Genomic DNA, 22259 nt, shown 5'->3' on the forward strand with positions numbered 1-22259 from the left:
GATAACCATGGATAACCATGGGTAACCAGGTGCACAGATAACCATGGATAAGCATGGATAAGCATGGATAACCATGGATAACCACGTGTATGGATAAGCACAGATAATCACAGATAACCATGGATGACCATGGGTAACCAGGTGCACAGATAACCATGGATAACCATGGATGACCATGGATGACCATGGGTAACCAGGTGCACAGATAACCATGGATAAGCACAGATAACCACAGATAACCGTGGATGACCATGGGTAACCAGGTGCACAGATAACCACGGAAGGCTGTGGGCAGGCAGGAGAAGAGCTCATTTTGTTATGGCCTCAGGACACTGTCTAACAGGAAGGTGAAAGTTATTGAGACACAAGCTTTCTCTCAGATGGTATTCTCTTCAGAAGTTTACTTTACCTCCCAAATTAAATTTTTTGGTTATATTCAATACCCTTTAAAAAAAAAAACAAAAAAAACCCCCATTTAGTTGTAGAAGTGTGTCCACAGTTATTTATTACCTGCCTTGTGGTCTGAACAAATATGATTTTGTTATTCTATGTTGTCAATAGAAAAAGCACATATGGTTTTGGTTGACAAAATTATGATAAAATTCACTGTATCCTAAAAAATGATTGAAAAGTTTGCAGATGGTTTCTGGGCATACTAGGGAGGGGGAGGATTGAATTTCAACAAAAGACGTGCCAAATTTTTTTCTCTTCTTTCTGTTCACCCTGTTTCCACATCCCAGCTTTTTCCTTATTAGATATGAGGGTAAAGCAGGTATCCAGCCCAGAACTCATCTGTTTCTCTTTAGCTTCTGGCATTCCATCACACTTGGTCATGTTCACATGATGTTATACCCAGGTCCCTTCACAGATAAACATGAAATGACATCATAATTCTCAAGTCACAAACAGCAAAACCCAATTATGGGAATCTAAAGAATTTTGCACACTAAAAATTTCATGTTTGGTGCATATTCTTGATCTGAAGGTTTTCAGTTAATCTGAATCTTTTGAATCTTTTTTCTTTTTTAATTAAGTTCTATTCTTCTCAGTTTTTTACTCCCCAAGGGACAAAAAACTGGGGAGAGGGCCAGAACTGCCAACCCAGCCCAGCAATGATCTAGTTTGGTTTCAGTGACAACTCCTTTTCCTCAGCACTGCTCCCACAGCAAGGGGAGCCCTTCAGTGGGCTCTGCTGCAGCTGCTTGTGGAGCTTGTGCACGTTCTGGAAAACAAGAGACCCGTGAGAGCTCTGCTTTGTGCATTGCATCTCCAAAGCATCTGTACCAAGAGATTTCACCTGTCATTGCAGAAACATCTTCCTTTGCCTTGTCTTTCTGGGGAAAACACTTCTTTAACTCTCTGCTTGTCACTGGAGGCTGCAGTGCCTGTGCCCTGTGAATGTGCTGGCTGGGTGGGCAGGCAGTGGGACAGACCCCGAGGGTGCTGAAGGGAGAAGGGCCTGGCAACTGCAGGCTGGAGGTCTTGAATTAACCCCCACATGCTGGGACCAACCTGCTCTCCAAAAACAACTGGAGGGGAGCACCTCTCACCTTCTCATGCTTTTCAGTAATTTGGGAACAGATTTCAACCTGTCATGGTAATTTTTCTCTCTATGATGCTCCTGGCAGTTGATGATCTGCTACATCAACACCTCTAACAGCTGTTCCCATGGTGTGCCCACTCCACGTGGTGATCAGTGGGGGCTGGAAGAACACAACCTGGGCAGGATATCTGCTTTTCCCAGCAGAGAGTGGAGGGACTGTGTCCTCACCGTGTCTGAACAAGAGGCAAGCTCTGAACTCTGTCCCTGCTCTTTCTTTTGAGCCACATTCGTGATGGATAACCCAGACACTGAGAATTTCTTCAACCTGCCAGAATATTTCCACCTCTGCCAAAACTGTCAGTGGCCTTCAGCGGCTGTCATCCCTCCTGCCCGGGATGTCCGGGGAGCAGCAAGGCAGCCTGGAGCAGATGGATAATTATGGAAGGGAGAACATCTGGAAGGTGTCACTGGAGTGTTGGTAGCTCTCCCTGTCTATAAGCTATGCCCAAACATGCCGATAAGTTTCTCAGCATGGAATTCATTTTTTCTAACAGGATACATGTGGAAGTTCATGTTTCAGCAGTGGCCAGAAGTGGCTTTTTTTCCTCTTCAAAAAGATTTGTGACCTCTTCTTCAGGCTACTGTAATGAGATTTATTCAGGTCTCCTCTCAGAGCACGCAGGGGGCCCAGGGGAAGAGAAGACAGGAGCAGAGGCTCCCCGGTGCGAGTTCCAGGAGCTCCATGACCTGCCCCCTCTGCTGGGAGCCATGGACACACAGGGATGCTCCGTGCCAGGGGCCGTGTGGCCAGAGCCACCAGGACACACAGAGCAGCCGAGCTGGGTAACAACAGCAGAGCAAGTGTGGCACTGCAGGACACAACAGAGGGATGCTTCCCTTCCCACATCTGCACCCAGCAGCTGCAGCCAGCTCTGGCCATTCTCTGTTCTCCATAAACATCTGGGACATGAAGGAAAACAGGACATGTGCCTGGTACAGCACCAACCACACAAACAGAGGTGCCCAACAGTGCTGTGCCTCCTTCCTACAGCTGTTCTGATGCTGGAGGGAACCCCTGGCACACGGAGGGTCACAGCCCAGCACCTGGAAATGCCCACGCCCATCCAGCCACAGCCCTTCAGTCCATGATCCCTGTCCTACAGCACTGACACACCTTCTCCACAGGCAATTACTGCACTGTGCAAAGGAAAGATTTTGCAAAGCCTCGAGCAGTTACCAAGGAGGGAAATGCTCCCCATGCCCACACCTGCTTCCAACCGAGAACCAAATCCTATCTAAAACTATTTTCTCATTCAGCGTGTCTCCAAGCACGTATTAAAATAATCAGTTTAATGATCACAATGACCCCAGACAAACACAGCAGCTGGAAGATCCATAGCAACAACTCAAACAACATCCTTGCAGAACACAGCACATCACGTGGCTCTCCCAACGCCACACCTCTGAAGGTACTTTCTCAAAGCAACCATGGGAACAGCCTGGACAGAGAGAAACACTTTCATGCCTTGTCTGAGTTGCAGACCTCTGTCCAAGGCCTGAGAGGGACGGTCAGCACTCTGTATCACTGCAAGTCCTTGGTGTGATGCATAAACCTCTAACCCATCAGTTCAGAGGGAAGAATTCTACCCAATAAACCTTCCTGACATGCAGTAAAATAACACATTTATTTACTAGCTTGAACCCACCAATATGCTGTTCATTTCGGTGATTGATAGAATTGGGTTATAATAAGCATACTTTATTATTGAAAAATTTAATTTAAGGTTTAAACATAAAACAAATGGTATTTTCAAATCTATTTTAATGGAGACTATCAAAACCATTCCATAGCCATAAGGGAAAAATTCTGTCTCCATATCTGTTATGTATATATGCATAAAATCTTCAGCCTACAAGTCAAAGTCGCCTGTCCCTCTATCAATCCATCATTTTGAAAATAGAACACAGAAAGCCTTATTTTTTCACTTAATTTTCATTAGATTCTTGAGGGAATTAAAATAACACAATAATGGGCAAATGCTGCCACCACAAATCCAAATGACAGCAATGAATCTACTTATGGCCAGAATTCGGCCAAAACTCCGGCTTAGAGTGCCAAGTGCAGAGCAGACACCCAGAGCAGCACTCTGAGAGCTGGGCTGGGTCAGGTAGGTCAATAATCTGCCTCAAATCCAGCCAGGAACACGCATTCCTTCAATGGCTGGTGCTGCCTGGTGCTCACAGTGATGGACTCATTATTCTCCACCTCAGGCAGGTGTCCCTGCCCAGCTGGGCAATCCCCCAAGCACTGTGCCAGAGGGCCAGTCCAACAACCTGCCAGGACACCCCAGGCCTTCCAGCAGGACTGGAGAGCAGCACTTGTGTGGGGTGACCCTTTCTTTGTGCACCTTACCCCGTTCCCCTCTCCCCACAGACACACTTGGAAAGATATTTGACAATATATCGAGAGAAGACCTTCATAAAGCTTTTCCCTGGCACTTTCCAGAGACCTCTCCGTGGCCAGTGAAGACATCACCCTTCCCATCTTTAAAATACAAAACTGCAAAAAGATATTGTTATGGCAGGAGAAAGTCCTGAGCCCCTTCCTTTCTCCCCCTCCCCTGTCCTTCCCCAGAGCTGGGGGTGCCTGCTGTGTGCCCAGGTTTTCCAGCACGGTCTCTCAGCCCCGTTCCCTCAGCGGGGGGGTGGCAGATACCTCTGCCCAGCTGGTGGCCCCTGAAAGGCTCCCCTGCAGCCCCACCAGGGCCACACCCTGAGCTAAAGCACTCAGGGCACCACAGCTCAGCCCAGCATCGTCCCGGCCTTGGGAAAAACAGATGCCACAGCTACGCTGACCCCACTCTCCTCAAACCCTTGCTCTGTTCCTGTTGCTGATTTGTGGACATAGGCAAAACATATTTTAAATTTGAATACATTTAAATAAAATGCCATGTGGCTGCCAGCTTGTTGTTGATAAGTAAGCTCAGCTTCAGTCACATGCTGAAGTTCAGGTGGGAGGGATGTTCTCATTCACATTTTCCTTACATTTTCTTAAAACACCTCAAACCACAGCACCACATGAAAAGCACAAGGTGTTGACCGGATTCTTTTTTAATAATTTTAAAATTACTTAAATGATGGTCTATATTCTAATGGGATTTGCCCACTGCCCAGTAAATCCACAGCCTCACATCCTCAGCAGGTCAGACCCTTGGTATATTTTGCCTTGCCGCAGAAAAGAAATATATCTTTTGCAATGATTTATTCTTTCCCTGGATGTTCCTTTGATGCAGGTCTATTGTTTCAGGGGAAAACAAATGTATTCTTTTAGCAGGTTTGTGCCTTCAGTGGAATTTGTCTAAGGAGGTTCCACTGCACAAACACAAAAAGCCCTAATAGATGCAGGCTGGGGCTGCCGCACGCAGGCACATGTCAGGTTTGATGACTGATGGTACTTACACAGATTTACACAACAAAAAGTACATTAAAAGGACGTTAAGATTGTGAGCCAATGTCACAAAAGCGTGGAAATTCACATTTCAGGATTTAAACTTCCAATATTGACATGGAATGCTGAATATTAAAACGGGCTCCCATTAGAGTGAAGGCACTGAATAATTTTTAATCTAGACTATTAATTTCCTGAAATTTGTTGTTCTCTCTGCCTCTTAAGGCTTTCACAGTTTTAATTAACTTTTTGTTGTGTCCTTGTCTTGTAATTTCTGAATTGCTCCTTCAGTATAATTACATAATATATGCAGCACGTGTGATAGCTTAATTGGAAATATTAACCACAATATGCACAGAAATCATAAAAAGCTTCACGAAACTTTGAGAGTAAATGTTTCTACAGCTTTAGTGAGTTTATAAATGGTTGCTTCCAGTATTATTCTCTAATAAAAACAATTACACCTAATGCCAGCCCAACCTGCAGTAGAATTAGGAATAAGGAGAAGAATAATTAGTACCTACAGAATCCCTATCACCACAATGTTATTGGTTTCAGGTGGAAAAACAGATTTAGACACAGGCAGCCAACATTAACCCCCCTCTCTTTGATCCCCTGACCCCCTCCCCCTGAGTCTGGCATTATTCCTATAAACCCCTTCTGGATCCAAAGCTTTCAGATGTTGAATTGCTCTTAGGAGATGGGGAGCACTAAAATAAATGGGAACTGAAGGTGCTTACAAATGTGTGCGGCCTGAAGGATGCGAGGCTAAAAACAGGAAAATAAATTGTATTTTGGTATTTTTTTGTAGCATTCAAAAAGATTATTCCCAAGTTTATGCCAGGTCTTATCCTGCTGTCAGCTCTCTCAGGCTATTTTACAAGACTTGTGAGGAAAAGCATGAACAAACTCAACGTGCTGTAACTTTAACTCACAGCCTTACTGCACGAATATGCAAGTTAAATCAGTGGATAAAAAACTCCCCCCATAATGACTACTTGCTCTGCTCTGGAAGGGGCTGGGACAGAGGGAGGGAGAGGAGGACAGGAAGGAAAGCAGAGTGCAATGAGATAAAGCAGAAACTGCTATTTTGAATATAATTTATGTTTGCTAATTCCATTTCTATCCCTCCAGAAGTGAGGCTCCATCTTAAAGCACGCTGCAGCCATTTTACCTTCACCAAGAAGGAACAGAAAATAGGATACTTCCTCAAATAACCCAGAATACTGGTTCATGGGCTGATGGGACCTAAGCAATGGCTAATGGATGATTAAGGCCAGAAGCAATTAAAAAAAGGGATTTTCTTAATATCTCAAGATAACTCTGTAACTCCGAGGCCAAAGGAGCTGCCTGTGTCCAGAAGTGCCCTCACACTTCAGTGTTAAACCAGGATTGCAACTCATCAGCCCTTACACCTGTTATTTCGAAATACAATTGTTTATTGGGTTCCACAGTTGTTGAATTTGCTTTCCTGCCTGCAGCAGCTTCCCTTCATATGAGCATAAACAATGGCTTCCATTCCCTCCCAAAGGCAGTGCCTGCCATGGCACTGAGCAGCAGCACCGCACACCAACCCTGGCATGGGAGGCAACACATGGCAGAGGACACAAGCCAGGGAAAACCTCTATGCCTCTGGGGTCAACAGCAGTGAGGCAGAGGTGTGACAGCGTGTGGAACATGAAACACATCTTGCAGAGAAATGTGTCCCTAATGCAGGACATGCCAGAGGCTCTCCAAGGTGCCACTGAAAGAACCTGCAGCAGGCACACGCTGTCCCGCAGAGAGAGAAGGACATGGCTGGCACAGGCCCCTCCTGACATTGGCCGGGGCTTGGCAAGGTGTTTTCCAGAGCCCGGGGAACAGCATGTATACTCAGTTATCTGCTCCCTAAGTGGATAATGCATGTACAGGTCTGATGTGCTCCAGAAAGTCTCAGGTTCTGAGAGTGGCAGGGAGCACAGCAGAGATTAAGCTGTTGGTGAAACAATGGGTTTTTCTGGCCATATTTCATGTCCCTGGATAAAAGTCCACTGTTCATTTTTAGGCACTCCTAAAACTGGGGTTTGAGAATCAGAAGACCATTTCTACTGAAAGGAGTTGTCTAAGGAGTGTCTCAGGTGATAGAGCATTTTTTTCCCCACCAGAAAGTAAAATGAACACAGGATATTAGAAGGAATTATTTTCCTCCTCATGGACAAAACCACACACACACTGAAATTTGGACACAAGATAATCCAAGATGTGGCAGAAAGAGTCAAACACTCTAACTAGACTGTCTCGTTGCTGTACGGCCCTGTTTACTTGCAAGCAACCTGGGAGTCCTGACCTAAGCAGCTCCCAGAGCTGAAGCCTTTAAGGGGTTGAAATTTGGAGTTATCCTAAGGAACAGATTTCAGTCCCCACTGTGACTAAAGCCAGCATTACCAGAACAGTGGCAAGTGCTCGTCATCCTGAGCTTCAGCAGAAGACCACTATCAGTAACACTAAATCCAGGCTGCAGCCAACAAACAGCTCTGGCAGAGCACGAGGGCGTCCCCCAAGCGTCCCCACGCTGCCCAGCCGGGTCTGGCCCTTTTCCCACACCGCCTCCGTGTCCCGGCCAGCAGACACACAGTCGTCCTCCCCTGCAAGGCTGAGAAGGGCACTTTATTCTTTCCAGGTGTCCTGCCCTGGTTTATTTATGGGCTCACTTTCTTCCCTAGTGTGAGAAACCAAAGCTTTTACCCAGCTGGGAAGGATTGGCAAGATACATTTGGAAGGGGGGAAAAAAATTAGCAACGCTTTTTTCTCTCCAACCTTTGCTCACCTTATCAGTGGGGAATTTTCCAGAGCCTCAGCATCTGCCCCACAAGTAACAATGCATGAAGGCACCAGGTGCTAAAACATGGTCACATCTGATAAACCTGGGCTCTGGTTTAGGATAAACCTCCCATGAGGAGCACAAAGGAAGCCAGACTGGTATTTCTGTTCTCCAGGGCTTTGGTGCAATCACAGCAAGCCAAACACAGGCCAGGAGCCATCACATCTCTTTCAGGCCTGATAAAGTTACCTTCTCTTGCTCCCAAGCCAGTGTGGCAGGGACAGAGAGGGGAGGTCTCCTTGCAGTACCACATCAACCCAAAATGACATCCAGGAGCTCCCAAGAGTACAGCAGCCTGGTAATCCTGGATGAATCTCATTTTTCAAATGGAAATGGCACAACAGAAAGAACCAGTTGTGCATCACCAGTGGCTCCTCCAGCTGTAAATTCACTCTAGCAGCAGGGATTCTTTTTTTTCTTTCTGGAAAAGGGACACAGAGAATGTGTTGCAGCAGCTTGAAGAAGCCCAGAATCCCTGTGGGACCAAACCAAGTAAAGTTCAGCAGCGCTGGATGGAGCCCACGGGGCCTGTCCCCATCATTGAGCTCCTGCCCTTGTGCTCTTGGTCATCAGAAAGGTGATGTGGGAAACATGCCAGGAATTCAGTTTTGAAACACAGAAGCATGAAGACCCCGGAGAAGTTATTTCTTGAAAGAAAATTAATCTTGGGTTTATCAAAATGAAGTGTCAGATACCTTTATGCTGATGCGAGAAAGATCCTACCCTGCTTGGTTAATGGCAGGTTATTCTTTTCTCTACACTGTCAACTATTGTTACTGATTGTTAATAGCATTAATATTTCCATCACTTAATTTATTTCATTAATCCCATTCAAGTTTACCATTGCCAGCATATGAACTGTAAATAGCAATAATAATGCCATCAAGGTTAATATCAGTGATGCTGAAGGGTATTATGTAAAACACAGGCTGTGAGCGGCAGTGAGACAGGCGCCTATAAAACCTGCCCGCGCTAGCAGGGGGTGGGTTAAACAAAGGTCTCGCGCAGATTTACGGAATTGCGTTATCTTCTGCAAGAGGTGAAGATTTAATACCCAAAGCCTCCTTTAAATTTCCTATAATGTTCCTTTCTATCCCTTGACTGTAAAAATACAGCCAGACACATCCATAAGGAATGGCATTTTTAGCTTAAATTATTAAAAGTCTAATAGTGGTTTCAGTTTGCTTCTAAAAGCAAAGGCAATGGCAACAGACACTGTGTCCCCTTTTAAATCATGACATGCAGGTGTTGGGGTGACTCCAAGCAGTGCAAGGAAAAGGTCTGGAACAGAGTACAGGACAAACAAAATTATGGACATTCCCACGCCGAGTGGGAAGGGGGAGGCAGCAACCAGGGGACCCTAACAAGCAGGACACCCAGTGTGCTGGCCATGGGGGGGTTTCTGGACACTGTTCCCAGATAATTCCATGATACTGCAAACCCAGACTCGCCCTGAGCACAGCACATGGCTGACTGAGAGAAGCAGCGACCCCATCAGCACTACCATACATGCTGTATTTATTACATCAGAAATGAAAATACATCTGCTACCTAAAGGCTTAGCAGCAATTAAAAGGCTGGAATACTTCAACATGACCGACCATTCTCACAACTGGCAGGCTCATGGCCCCCAGGGGACACGGGTCCTACGTGTCCATCACCGTCATATCCAGGGAACCCTGCACGTCCGTGCCCCTTTTCCCATGGGGCCAAGGTGGAAAGCAGAGGGGAACCCCCCAGGGACAACCCTGTTACAGACCCAGCAACCTCAGGAAATATTTGCTAATATTGCTTTGGAAAAAAGGGGGTAAAAAAGATTCAAGAATGAGAATTTAAATCCTACAAGAATTTGGGGGGAATAAGGGAGCTGCTGATAAAGAGACCACTGAAAACAGGGGCTGAAGGAAAAGTGGGGAAAGGGCTCTGCTTGGCCCTCTGGGTAAATCCATCCTGTGGGATGGATTTCTGGAGATAAAGAACACATTGGCTTCCTGTGCCCAGCCAGTGGGATTGAGTATTCACACCAGCAGATTTGGGAAGAATCTGTAAAAGAGCTGGAGCTATAAAATACCTTTCTGCTCCTTTTTCATGGATGCTGCTGCTGAGGGTGCAGGAGTCTGCCAGGGCAGGCAATGGAAAAGGACGTTTACCATGGAGGACGGCTCCGTCCTGCGCTGGGAAGTGGCCCATCCACACAGACCCTCCTTTCTTTGTTACATCTGCCATGCCTTGAAGAATTAAATTAGATATACAAGGGGGAAAGAGAGAGGGAGAGAGGGAGGGCAAGGGAGGGAGAGAGAGAGGGAGGGAGGGAGGGAGGGTGAGAGGAGAAAAAAGGCTAAGGCAGGAATATATTTCCTATGTCTGGATAAGGGGAAGGATTCGAGGTAATTGCTTGCTTTTCTCATTGTTCTCAGCTGCCAAGCAGAGATTCATAGAGTGTCTGCAAAGATCTCTCTCTTTTTTCTTTTCCTTCTAATTCTTCACCCCCCCTGAACCCCCATCTGTCCCGATTCCTATCCCTCCCCTTCCTCCTGCTTATTCCACCCTAGGAGGAAAAAAAAAAAAAAAGTAATTTGTCTGTTTTATTTATGATGCAATGAAGGTATGCTGAACGCATCGGGATAACCTGACACTGGTCAAACTATCTGTCAGCAAAGAAGAACTGCCTTCATACTCCAGCGAGTGCATAATTTAACCATTTCTCTCCCGGAGGCCAATGCCAGCCCATCCATTCCCAGCATGAGGGTTTGTCACTGCTCCCTCCGCGATCAAACCCGGGCTTGTTGGCAAAAACCAGCATTTGACATGTTTTCAATCAACCCTTTATCTTCTCATTTTCGCTAGTCATATACAGATTGTCTGCATGTAATAAAACTTCTCCTTGGAAAAACAGAAAATTATTTGAGATATTCAGATGAAAGCCAGGTCCCAAAACAAGATGGAACACACAAATCTGCCAGCTAGGAAACCAATTCAGGATGGATTTAGGACCCAGATAGAGCCAGACAATTGGATGCTGAGTACGGGGAAGAAATAGTAATGCCTCAGGTCTGAGAGAAGTACAGCTAATCCTTTCCTCCTGATGCACGGGGAGCAACGGCTTCAGCTCGGGGAGAAAATGCAACCCATCCTGTGAACAGGGTGAGAGGGAAACGGGAGCTAAAGGAGGGAGAAAGCCAGAGGGAAAAGCAGAAAATATTAACAAATAATATTCTGGAAGATTAGAAATGTGAAGCCAGAATAAAAAATTAAGAATAAATAAAAATAACTGCATATGGTTTTGCTGTTTTTTCTTTTAATTTTAAAAATCCCAACCAAACAAAAATAATGCACACAAGCCCTGTTGAAAAGAGATGGAGCAAAGAGGGGAAGGGCACGGCTACTTTCATCCCACCATTATAAATGAGTGCCGCTATCTTTCCATGACTCCACGCTGGGCAGCTGCTGCCCAAGGGGCCGTTTCCAGCAGGGGCTGTGCCGTGCTGCCCATCCCCACCAAGGGCACGGCAGGTTCTCAGGCAGCTTCCGCACCCTCACGGCTCAGCAGGAGGGAGGGCGGCTCCTGGGACCAGACAGGAAAGGACTAGGTGAGCTTGAAGAGATTTTTGATATCACCATAACCACGGCCCTCAGGATTGGGCCCTGGCGCATGTTCCTGCAGCCAGGCAGGATTGTTGAGCCCGGGGCTGAGCACACCCACAGCATTCTGATGTTTAATAAACGACAGAAGAAAGTATAAAATAAATAAGAAGAGATTTTGCCCTCTAATGCGATGCATGCAAGAGGGATCAGGGCAGAACTCCAGGAAATGAGGGCTTTGACGAATAGCTGCTGCTCAGGATCTTATTTATTCCTGATACACCCTAGCCCTCGCCACAACAATCAGGAAAAGATTTTATGAATGAGAATATCTGTACAAGGGGGAATGTAACAAGGAAGGCAGATAATAGGAAGGGTCAGGTGAAAGCCAAGAGGTGGCTCCTGGGCAGGGTGGTGACCCCACAGGACACCCCAGGGCCACCGTCCGGGGCCACTGCCCAGGGCAAGCCGCTTCCTCCCATGGCCAGGCTGCTCACACGGATCTGTTTGGGAAGGAGGGACTGCAGATTTCAATTCTGCATTTATTCTGCATCCCTGAGAAACCAGCACCTGGAATTCACATATATTTTCCTTTGTGAGATTATTTAGGAGTCAGTCCTTACAGCTATTTGTGCAGTTACCTATCAATATAGAGGTATGAAACACACATTAAGATAAAAACAAATATATTTGGCAAAACATACAAACAGAGACATAATTTGTATATGGGGAAGCAATTTATAAAGAATGAGATTCTGTAGCAGATCTATCAAAAACAAACACATGGTGCTGTTTCTCCTGTCATTCAGGAAATCCCACATCCACACAAAAATGATGAACAATCACGTTCTTCATACAAAAATTGCTCCCTAGTAATTAGTATATTTGGGAATAAAAAGGAAGTCCTTTTTACTTCCTTGTTCACCTGTATTTTTTCACTAGGTAATGAAGAAATACCATGAAATTACAAGCAGCCACACTCCTCGTCATTCAAGACAATTTTACATATTAAAATACAAATGGAGGTCAACCCAGCAAGCACAGATTTTATTCTCAAATCACAACTAAAACCAAAACTAGTTAAAACAATTTAATTTTGTTGAGAAAAGGTACAATGAGACTGAAATATCCTGTGCCTGCTTTTAACTTGTACCAATTCTTACGGCTGGATCCTAAACCGGTGAACAAGACACCCATATCCAGAACAGTTACATTAATGTAAAGGCATGAGCCCCAATAACATCATCCTAATTCCAAACAGGTTGAGTCACCTCCTTAAGCCCTAAAATCAAAACCAAAATAAAACTGACAAGGAAGGGCACGGCAGTGACGGCTGATTTCTGCTGGGGGTTCGGAGTGTTTGCAGCGCGTGTTTGCCAAAGCAGCCGGTTATTGCAGAGGGGAGAGGGGCTCGGCTTTCCGTCTGCCCGGGGCTCCTGCACAAACTGCTCCACCAGCCCCGAGCTCCACAACTGCTCCGCCATTTGGGGCGGCTTCTTCTGCACCTCGCTTGGCTCCACACAGCTCAAACCACTCATTTAAAAATGCAACCGAACGTCCTAAAATAAATTTTGTTATTAACAAAAATTCTCCCATCCCTAACACTGAGCACAGATACACCAATTGGAGGGAATTTACTCAAAGCAGTAATATTTTAATCAGTAATTTAGAGCAAATTAAAATCATACTTCATAAAAATAAAACGTTGTAAATTACATTTGTTAAAATATGTCTTGCGAAAAATCATCATCGGTAAAATAAAGTAACTCTCATTCAATTTCAAAAGTATTGATTTTTTTAAAGACAATTTGAAAATATTTGCAGAGGAAAAAAACCTGAAAAATACTAAAAAAAGGTAGCAAAAAATAACTTTAAAAATAAATTCACAATTCTCATCAGCAATGTAAAAATTCTCTGGAATATGGATTTCTATGACATCCAGACCTATATTTGCAGAGTTGGCTCTGAGGATATTTTTGTTTACTTGCTCCTTTGCTGTAAAAAAAGCAAATAATAAAATGCTAGAGCTATTTACTGGAACACATCCATGGGGGTTTTTCCACCTCAGATGAGTGATGGGCATAGATGGTGCCAGACCATTTCTACCCGGGTTTAAAATAACCCTAAACAATTTCTACAATCTGTTTTCAAGGGCAGCTTGTTGGTAATATGAGATTTTTTCCACAAACTCCAGAATACTTAATTCCTAAACGGTTTTATCGTTTGGCTAGCGAGTATTTCTTTCTCAGAGCTGCACTCCAGAGCCTCGCACGGAGAGATCCCGATCCTTCCCCGCCTGAGCTCTTTGTAAGTCGGTCCCTTCCCCACAGAGAAGCCTGGAAGAAGCTCAGGAAATAAAAGCTGCTTCCAGTGCTGTCACAGCCCACGCTTGGGGCTGCAAACCAAAAATAATTCCCTGTATTTGCCCCACTCTGTTGGCTTTTTCCTTTCTGGGATACTGCCTTAATTAAGGCTTTTGCCTCTCTCATCTCCATTGCTATTAAATTTTAACCCAGACACGCAGCCTTTCCCTTTTCCACCTCTTTTATGATTCCTGTTACTGCAGCCCCCGGCCCCCCACGTCCCTCCAGTCTCTCGCTCCCCACACTGGATTTTTTCCTCCTTAAATCTCAGGCTCTTCCCGCTGGCCTTGTGCACTACCAGGGAATCATTTGCTTTCATAATTTACATTTTTTTCTCTCCATCTCTCAGGGTTTGGCAGGGGATGCTGCCGGACGCAGCCTCGCTGCAGGTGCTGTTCGTGGATGGCGAGTGCCCTCTGCAGGAAAACACCCCCAGCCAGGAAAAACCCTTAGAAATCAGAGGAAACAGGAGCAAAGAACTCCTGCTTGATTATGATTTTTACTCATTTCATTCTTACACAGACCATCAGCACTGCTGGTCCTTGAGCTGAACTTCCCCAAGCTGTTCCATCCCTCCCAGCCCCACGGCCACAACCCAGCCCATTCCATATGGAACCAGATCCAAGAAGGGTTTTCCTTTCTCAGATAATGTTTTCTAGCAAGCTCTAAAATCTCTGGCACATTATTTCAGAGCACAGACACACAGGATTCTTGCTTTTGCAAACCTGCACAGGATAGATTTTTATTCCATTTTCCCAAAACATAATCTCCTTAGGAAATTCCAAATCAAATCCTGCTCAGACTGCTGTCCAGAAGGACGGCCTGTCCTGTTGGTGTGCTGCTCACTCTCCTTCTTAAACAGTAAATTCTGATTAGGTTTTATATGTATATTGATAAAATCAATGCAAAACATTGGCTGGGAGAAAGCTCAAGTGGCAGATTTAAATCAAATAGAAAATAAAATAAAATAAAATAATTATTTAAAAAATCCAACAAAGAGAACACTTTTAAGGCAGGTCTCCAACCAGGGCCTCCTGAAAGCCTTTTAATCAAAGGCAAGGTCCCACACAGGGACCCCACTGCCATGGCCATCCCCAGCCATGACTCCATTGCCAGCCATGACCCCAAGCCGTGTGTCTTGTGGCAGAGGGTGGGATTAGGGAAAAAACCCTTCTCTAAAGGAAAAGCATTTTGAAAGAGCTCGTCCTTTCCAAGAGCTAATAATGCCTGTGCAGCACAATAGGCATCGCTCACCGTGCCACAGGCAGACTCCCAGGCTCCTTTTTCTGTCTCCCCCTTTTTTAAGGATATCACTTATGCAAACCTCACCCGGCCTCTGCCTTGAGATTGTATATCAGAGCAGCAGGGGGGCTGATGAAGTGCTCATTTTTTTACATCAGTCTTATAAATTGCTCTCCCCATTAATTGTTTCCATGGAAACAATGCATTTGGCTTGGATGGGGATCCTGAAAAATTTTTAATGGGATTCTTAAAAATGTGCAGGAAGCAGGTGGGGGGTAGAGGAGGTGCTCTCAAACACCCTCAAAATGGACCCAGACTAAGTTCTACCAACATGTGCTGTTAATTGCTTGTGACCCAAAGCTGCTGAGCCTGGAGTCAGTCGAGGATCTGAAAACATTATTTAAATGACCAGGAAAAAAAGCACCAAAAGGGCAAGTAAAGATTACGTGACAGCAAAGATGAGAATTTCCAAACACCTCCTGGCAAAACACAGCCATGAGACCATGACCAAATAACAATTCTTTAATGTCACAGCCTTAGCTAATAATTTAAGCATGAGCAGTGGTTGATAAGCCATCAGATCCTCCAGCGAGCGCGGTGCTGCTGACAGGGACAGCGCTGGCGACACGGCCGTGCACACCCACCTTCCCCTTCCCCACTCTTCCTACGCCTCAGAGAATTTTTCTTTTAATTTTTTTTTTCCCCCAGCAGGGAAAGTATTTGTATTACAGGGTATGAAACTAGTCCAACATGCAAGCTTATTTAATTTGGAAAATGTGTGGCTAAATGCCACTTGTTATGGGATTAGTTAACAGCTGCAAGTCTGCTACTGTGGAAAGAATTTTTTTCAAGGAAAAAAAAAAGAAAGAAAAGGATTTAACTGTGAGCAGCTCTGTGCTGTCTCCCAACGTTCTGTGTGGATTTTTGAGTTCCATCGGGTGTCTGAGCTCTCGGTGGGGCTGTCCTCACTGCCCTGTCAGCTGAAGCCATCTACGCTTGCACTGGCTCTTCCCAGGCAGCTCCAAGTGGCAGCAGCGAGCCTGGAGCCCAGCCCGGAGCTGCCCGGCATGTTCAGGAGCCAGCCCAGCCCCGTGGCGTGATCAGCAGAAGCTCCGGCGGCCCAGCCACCCTCTGCCTCCAGTCACAGACACTCACAAGCATCAGGTTACTGGCAGCTCTCAAGTTATACCTCCAGCTAATCCCACAGTGCAGACAGGCTCTAAATTACTTGCTAAAAATCCTGTCCTCGTCCTGAGTGTCCTCTGGTGTCCTCCATCACTAAGTGCTGCTAATGAAGGAGCAGATCATCTTTAACACATCAGTCACACAAGCCAAACCCACCAGTCACTTTATTTTCCATGACCTCCCTGCATGACCAGAACAGTTATTTCCATGCAGATGCCAAGAAGCAAGTTCCTGAATCATAACTTGCTCCTCCCAGTCCCAAAATGCTTCTCATTAGTATCCTGCTGCTGTCCCCTTTCCTACTCAGGAACACCTTATCTTCGAATCACGGAACTGTTCGGGTGGGAAGGGAACCTTAAAGCTCATGCAGTCCTGGGCAGGGAGACCTTCTCCTATCCCAGGCTGCTCCAAGCCTCTTCCAGGCATCCAGGGGCAGCCACAGCTCCTCCAGAGCTGAGGCCCTTTGTCAGCCTCACTTGTTGGGTATTAACCACAAATCTGATTCTTGGTTCCAGCTCAAGGAAGGACACAGAGCCCCTCCAGGAGCTGAGGAACAGTCACCTCCCAGGGAAGAAGCAGCTGCAAATCCTCACCTTGGAGAGGCACGAGGAGGAGGAGGAGGATGGCTGGGAGGCTGCTCAGACAGTGCCACTTCCCATCCCAGGCTGTGTCTCTCACTGCTGCTCAGCCTACAGCACAACAGTCCAAAAGGTTTTCATGGCGAAAGCCATAACAAAGGAATTAAATCAGTTTGTCACCCCCTATGACAGATGTGACCCAAATTATCTTTGCAGAAGATGTATCCTAGTGAATCTACCGCCCTGGGGGACAGGAGGACTTTGTGCTTTTGGGCACAAAATGCTCAAAGCATCCAAGTGAGCCACAGCAGGGAGAGGGACAAAGGGGTTGGCATCATACCCCTGAAAAATTGCCTGTGCCTGCAGCTGTCTCAGATCAATCATATCTGAGAAGAAGCCAATGTGTGCTTCTCCAAGGCTTTGGGGGGCTTTTACCAGCCCTCAGACCTCTGCAAGTGCATCTCTCCACCTTAGAGCTTCTAATGGAAACCACAAATGAGAGTTTATTCAAGAATAACCTGAAGAAGGTGCTTTGTACCCTGTCTTTGGAGCAGAGGAGAGCCTGTCCAAGGTCTGAGCTCACTAAACCCCATGTATTAGCTCCAGCCAGTCTCTACAGAACTGGTGCTATCTACAGTAGCTGAAATTTTGTTTCAATCCTGCACTTATTCCCATAATTTAGAAACAACACAAAGATATTCACATCACACGGCAGGAAAATTCCTCTTTGGCTGTTTCTTTTGGATACCATAACCTGATTACTTTCATGTCACATGCACACAACAAATGATCACACTGTGCTGACACACACCCTGCAATTACGTGGACACAGATGGACGTCACGTGGCATTTCACTGCTGGAAGTGATACTCTGAAAGGGGGAGGACAGAGGTAACTGGACCAAGTTTCTTAAAATCACATTTCTGTTATACCAGTGCCTATTCCTTGGCCACAGCCTGAGCCAGTGTGCATCTGCTCAGCACAACCAAGAGCAGAGTGTGCAGGAAAGATCACCAAACCAGAGGTCACAGTCAGGCTGCCCCAAGGCTGCACACCCTGCAAAGGGAGCAAGTGCTGGCAGACTTGTAATACTGGTGAGCACGTGCTGAGACAAGGCACCAGCAGGGTAAAGGCCTTTGTGGGATCTTTAAGAAGCACTGGAGATAAAAGCTACACAGACACATTTTAAGTGTACCAATATCACACTCAATGATGAGCAAGCCAGCCCAGCATTCCTGGTATTTTACAGAGCTGCATAAAATGCATCTGTTATTTCAGTTAACAAACATAATCCCCCAATAAAATTTTATGTAAGTGGGGCATTGTGACTCTTTTCACAAACAAGACTCCCAAAGTTACTTGTGAGTGCTCAAGCATGCACTCCCAGCCCTGAGCTCCTGGGTACATCTTCACACAGCACAGACAGGGAGAGTCCCTGTCCTGGAAAGAACATCAGCATACTGAAAGTTCAGGCACAGCCCCAGCTCCTCTGGGACCTGCTCACTGCAGATGCTGCAAGTAGAAAACAGCATGCAGAAGACAATTGTCATTTCCTAAATTTCCTTTATCTTAAACGGGGCCAGACTGGGTAAATTCTGTTTCTCATAACTCTACAGTAAAATTGTAATTTTCTGTGATTCCTTTTTAAAAATGACAGAACAAAAATCCTTGTTTCCAAAGCTGGAGGTTTGCAGCCTCCCAGCCTCCCTTCCTGCTGGGGGCAAGGGGGGTAGGGCTAGTGAAGGTTTTTTTCCATTTGTCCACATTTAAAGCTGGTTCAAGAGAAACAAGCGATAATTGGGTTTTAGCATTTCAGAAATGAAAGGTATTTACCCTCAAGACAGTAAAAGATCTTTTAAACCTTGCTGATGCAGGAGAGGAAATGGGAAATTTACAAATGTAAAGCTCCAGCCCTGCACACCCAGCCCCAGGTATGGAGTTCACTGAAATCAACAGAATTCTCACCAGCAGCCACACACCAACAGCTCCACACTGCCTCTTTTATCAATGAAAAAGTTGTTTTCAAGAAGAAAACATTCTTCACAGCAAATTCAAAGTTTACCCACTTTAAAAATTATTTAATGGAATTCAGAATGGTTTGGGAGGGAAGGGACCTCACAGCCCATCTCATCCCACCCCTGCCATGGCAGGGACACCTTCCACTGTCTCAGGCTGTTTCAAGCCCTGTCCAGCCTGGCCTTGGGCACTGCCCACCCTCACAGCCAGGAATTCTTTCCCAATATCCCATCCAGCCCTGCCCTCTGAGAGAAGGAAGCCATTCCCTGTGTCCTGTCCTTCCACCCCTTGTCTGAAGTCCCTCTCCTGGAGCCCCTTTAGGCACTGGAAGGAGCTCTATGGTCTCCCTGAAGCCTTCTCCAAGCTGAAAAATCACAATTCTCTCAGCCCTTCCTTAGAGGGAAGGTGTTCCATCCCTGTAAATATCTTGGCGACACTTTTCTCCCACCTCATGAAGTAACACAAAGCAAATCCCAAACGCTCACCAGAAAAAATGAGAGCTATTTGCTAGAGCCCTGATAATGTTTAAAAATATATAGTCAAACATCATGCTAAGTGGAGGCCTGATAAACGAAAGTCCATCTCTTACACTAACCTTCGAGGTAAAATTAATAATTAATTAGTAAAGCCAGGACATGGAATAATTGCTATCAATATTTTAATGCTTTTACTGCTAATTTCATTCTCCATCTGTATGCTGCTGTTGGAGAAGCAGAGCTGTGTGTGCACCTCAGGGCCGGTGCTGGAGGAGCAGTGCCACCCCCAAGGGCACCCCAAACGTCCCTGCAGCCACAGGCCAGGGCCAGTGCCCGTGCTCTGCTGTGTGTGCTGGCACTGGCAGGGCCATGGCCAGTGCCCGTGCTCTGCTGTGTGTGCTGGCACTGGCAGGGCCATGGCCAGTGCCCGTGCTCTGCTGTGTGTGCTGGCACTGGCAGGCTCCAGCCTACCTGGCACCAGCTCAGGCCAGGACCACTTCATGGAGCCAGCAGGCAAAACTAGGAGGCATTTAATGAACACAAGCAAAATGCAATTGAAATCTTCCCCAAGCATTAGAAATATCTATTCCTTCTCCTACAACACAGCAAGCAAAACCTTGGCCCACGAGGAATACTGCTGAAAAGTTGTGAGAAGATGATTCCAGGCAGGTGCCAGGGCCCAGGAGCAGAGAGCTGGCAGTGGGCAAAGCAAGGGAAATGAGTGCTGCCCTCACTACTGGAAGGCAAAGTGTGTCCTGCCTGCTTTATTTACTCTTTATTAGTCTAATGAGGCTGTTTCCTGGGAGTTTAATTATCATAATAGAGACAATTCCTTTCTTAACCCTCTTTACAGCCTGGAAGAGAAAGAGCCTGTGACAGAGGAATGTGGAGCACGAGCAGTGCCGTGTTTGCCCCAGCCCCAGCAGAGCCCTGACACCTCAGGCACGTGGCCACAAACCTCCCTCGGCAGGGGGGTCCCAGCGGGGGCTCCCAGCCAGGCTCCACACCCACCCTCGCCCAGCACCCCCTGAATGGCTGAGCTGGAGCAGCGCCACAGAGCTCGGCGGCAGAAAAATTAAGAGCACATGATTAATGCTACATAAAATGTGTGGGTTCCCAGCCCTTTGAAACCATACCTCTTCATCATTCCCATTTACAGTTTACTAATGAAATTAGATATGGTAAAGGGTTCCTTTCTTTCTTTTTTCCCTTAAATTGACTGTACATTTTTTTAGAGTTATATCAACATATTTTCCATTCCATATTCAGCAAGAAATAAGACAATTAAATGTGAGGGGTTTTTTTCTGCTGCTGCTAAGAGACATTTCCATGGTGTTGCCATAATACATACAGCAATTTACTCTATTAGACTTATATGTCTGTTACTCTGCACAACAGATACAACACATCAGATTAGAACAAGGTAAAGAGGCAGAGAGGATGAAAAGCACCAGACCGAAGAGGAGAAAACACACAGGCTCTGAAAAGCCACAGCAGAGTTGTGCTCACCCAACCACAAGGCTCTCCCAGCCCATTTCATCCACAGCTACACAATCCAGACAACACCCTGCAAAAGCAATCACTAAACCCAGAATAAACCAGGGCCAGAGTCCAAAATCCAAAACAAAAAGTCGTCACCTAATTTTCTTTTAATCCAGCCTCACAGAAGGGATAAGGCACAAAGTCCAGACTCCTGGGCACTACGGTGTTGATGACAGGAAGCCATTAAAACATCACTGTGAGGTCCCAATCAAATTAAATAAGGCTGGAGAGAAGGGTCATGCTGACGTGACACATGCACTGTGTCCAGCTGAGTTATACATGTGCTGTGTCCAGGCATGTTACAGACATGCCATGCCCAGGTCAGTAACATGCCATGCCCGTGTGTGTTACACACATGCTGTGCCCACTGCAGCCCAGCTCAGTCCCTCTCAGCCCCGCTCTCTGGCACTGCTGGCCTCTGGGGCCACTGACTGAGCACTGTCCAGCAATCGCTGCGAGGGAATTCTCACACTCTACTCTTTAAAAACATCATGGGCAATAGGTGTTTACACAGCTGTGACCTTAACTAACACTGGAACTGTAAAATGCAGGTGAAATGAAATAACTGAAGGCATTTCCCCTGAAATTCTGATTGCAAAGTTGCCCCAAGAGCAACAGGATTTGGGAGCCCTGCATTCTGACGCCACATGTTTAGATGATCACTGTCTTTTCTGCAGTGTAGTTTGACACTTTGGGCTTGGCAGTAAGAAACTGCACTCTCACTAAAATTCATCCATGGATATCCCCTTTGAACGCTCCTTGGATGGTTATTTTCACTAACATTGTGTTTATTAGCAGAACAGAGCGAGGACTGTAAAGCAGGATCACGGGAGAGTTTGATTTCCAGGCAGTGATGAATGGTGGGGGAGGCCAGGTCACCCGGCTGCAACATCAAAGGGGCGACTGAACCAGCAGCACACTTGAAGTTAGTTAAAATGCCATCACCATTTTCTGAGTTTTGCTTTTTTCTTACATTTAAAGAAATTATATTCCCTAGTGCTGGCCTCAGCCATTATTTCCAAGTCTCTGATGATACCCAGGACTCTATAAAGGCATTACCTGCTGGCATGCCAAGGAGGATTTGCCACATGGTTTAATTGTGATATGATGCACTCCTGCCCTCACCATGTCATTTAAAGGGCTTCAGAAATGTGCTTTACACACCTTCCCCTGGGCCTGCCCCATCCTAGGGCACCAGGATTAAACTGCCCACGAATTTGTGTAGGTCTGGTTCCTTTCGGGCTAAAATCGGACAGATTCTTTCAGAACTCTGCCCTCCTTTTCTGTTAACAAGGAGTGAGGAACCAGGTATTCTTGGGGTAATACATGGCAGGAGAGGCAAGTCCTAAGAGCTTTGGAGCTGAACCAGAGACCAGTTAAAGAAATACAATTGTCTTCTATATACACACTCACAGTTAGCAAAG

General features: G+C 46.0%; 2 long non-coding RNA genes across 3 annotated transcripts in view; one reads left to right on the plus strand and one right to left on the minus strand.

The window, feature by feature from the left end:
• Positions 1-22259, minus strand: part of LOC306806773 — a 132736-nt gene that overhangs the window by 98159 nt on the left and 12318 nt on the right. The window lies entirely within an intron of this gene.
• Positions 21175-21831, plus strand: LOC306807010. The gene is made up of 2 exons (XR_013775619.1): positions 21175-21538; positions 21631-21831. It is a non-coding gene; the product is annotated as an uncharacterized lncRNA (long non-coding RNA).

This window comes from Erithacus rubecula (assembly GCF_903797595.1).
Source record: "Erithacus rubecula genome assembly, chromosome: 12".
NCBI classification, from domain to species: Eukaryota; Metazoa; Chordata; class Aves; order Passeriformes; family Muscicapidae; genus Erithacus; species Erithacus rubecula.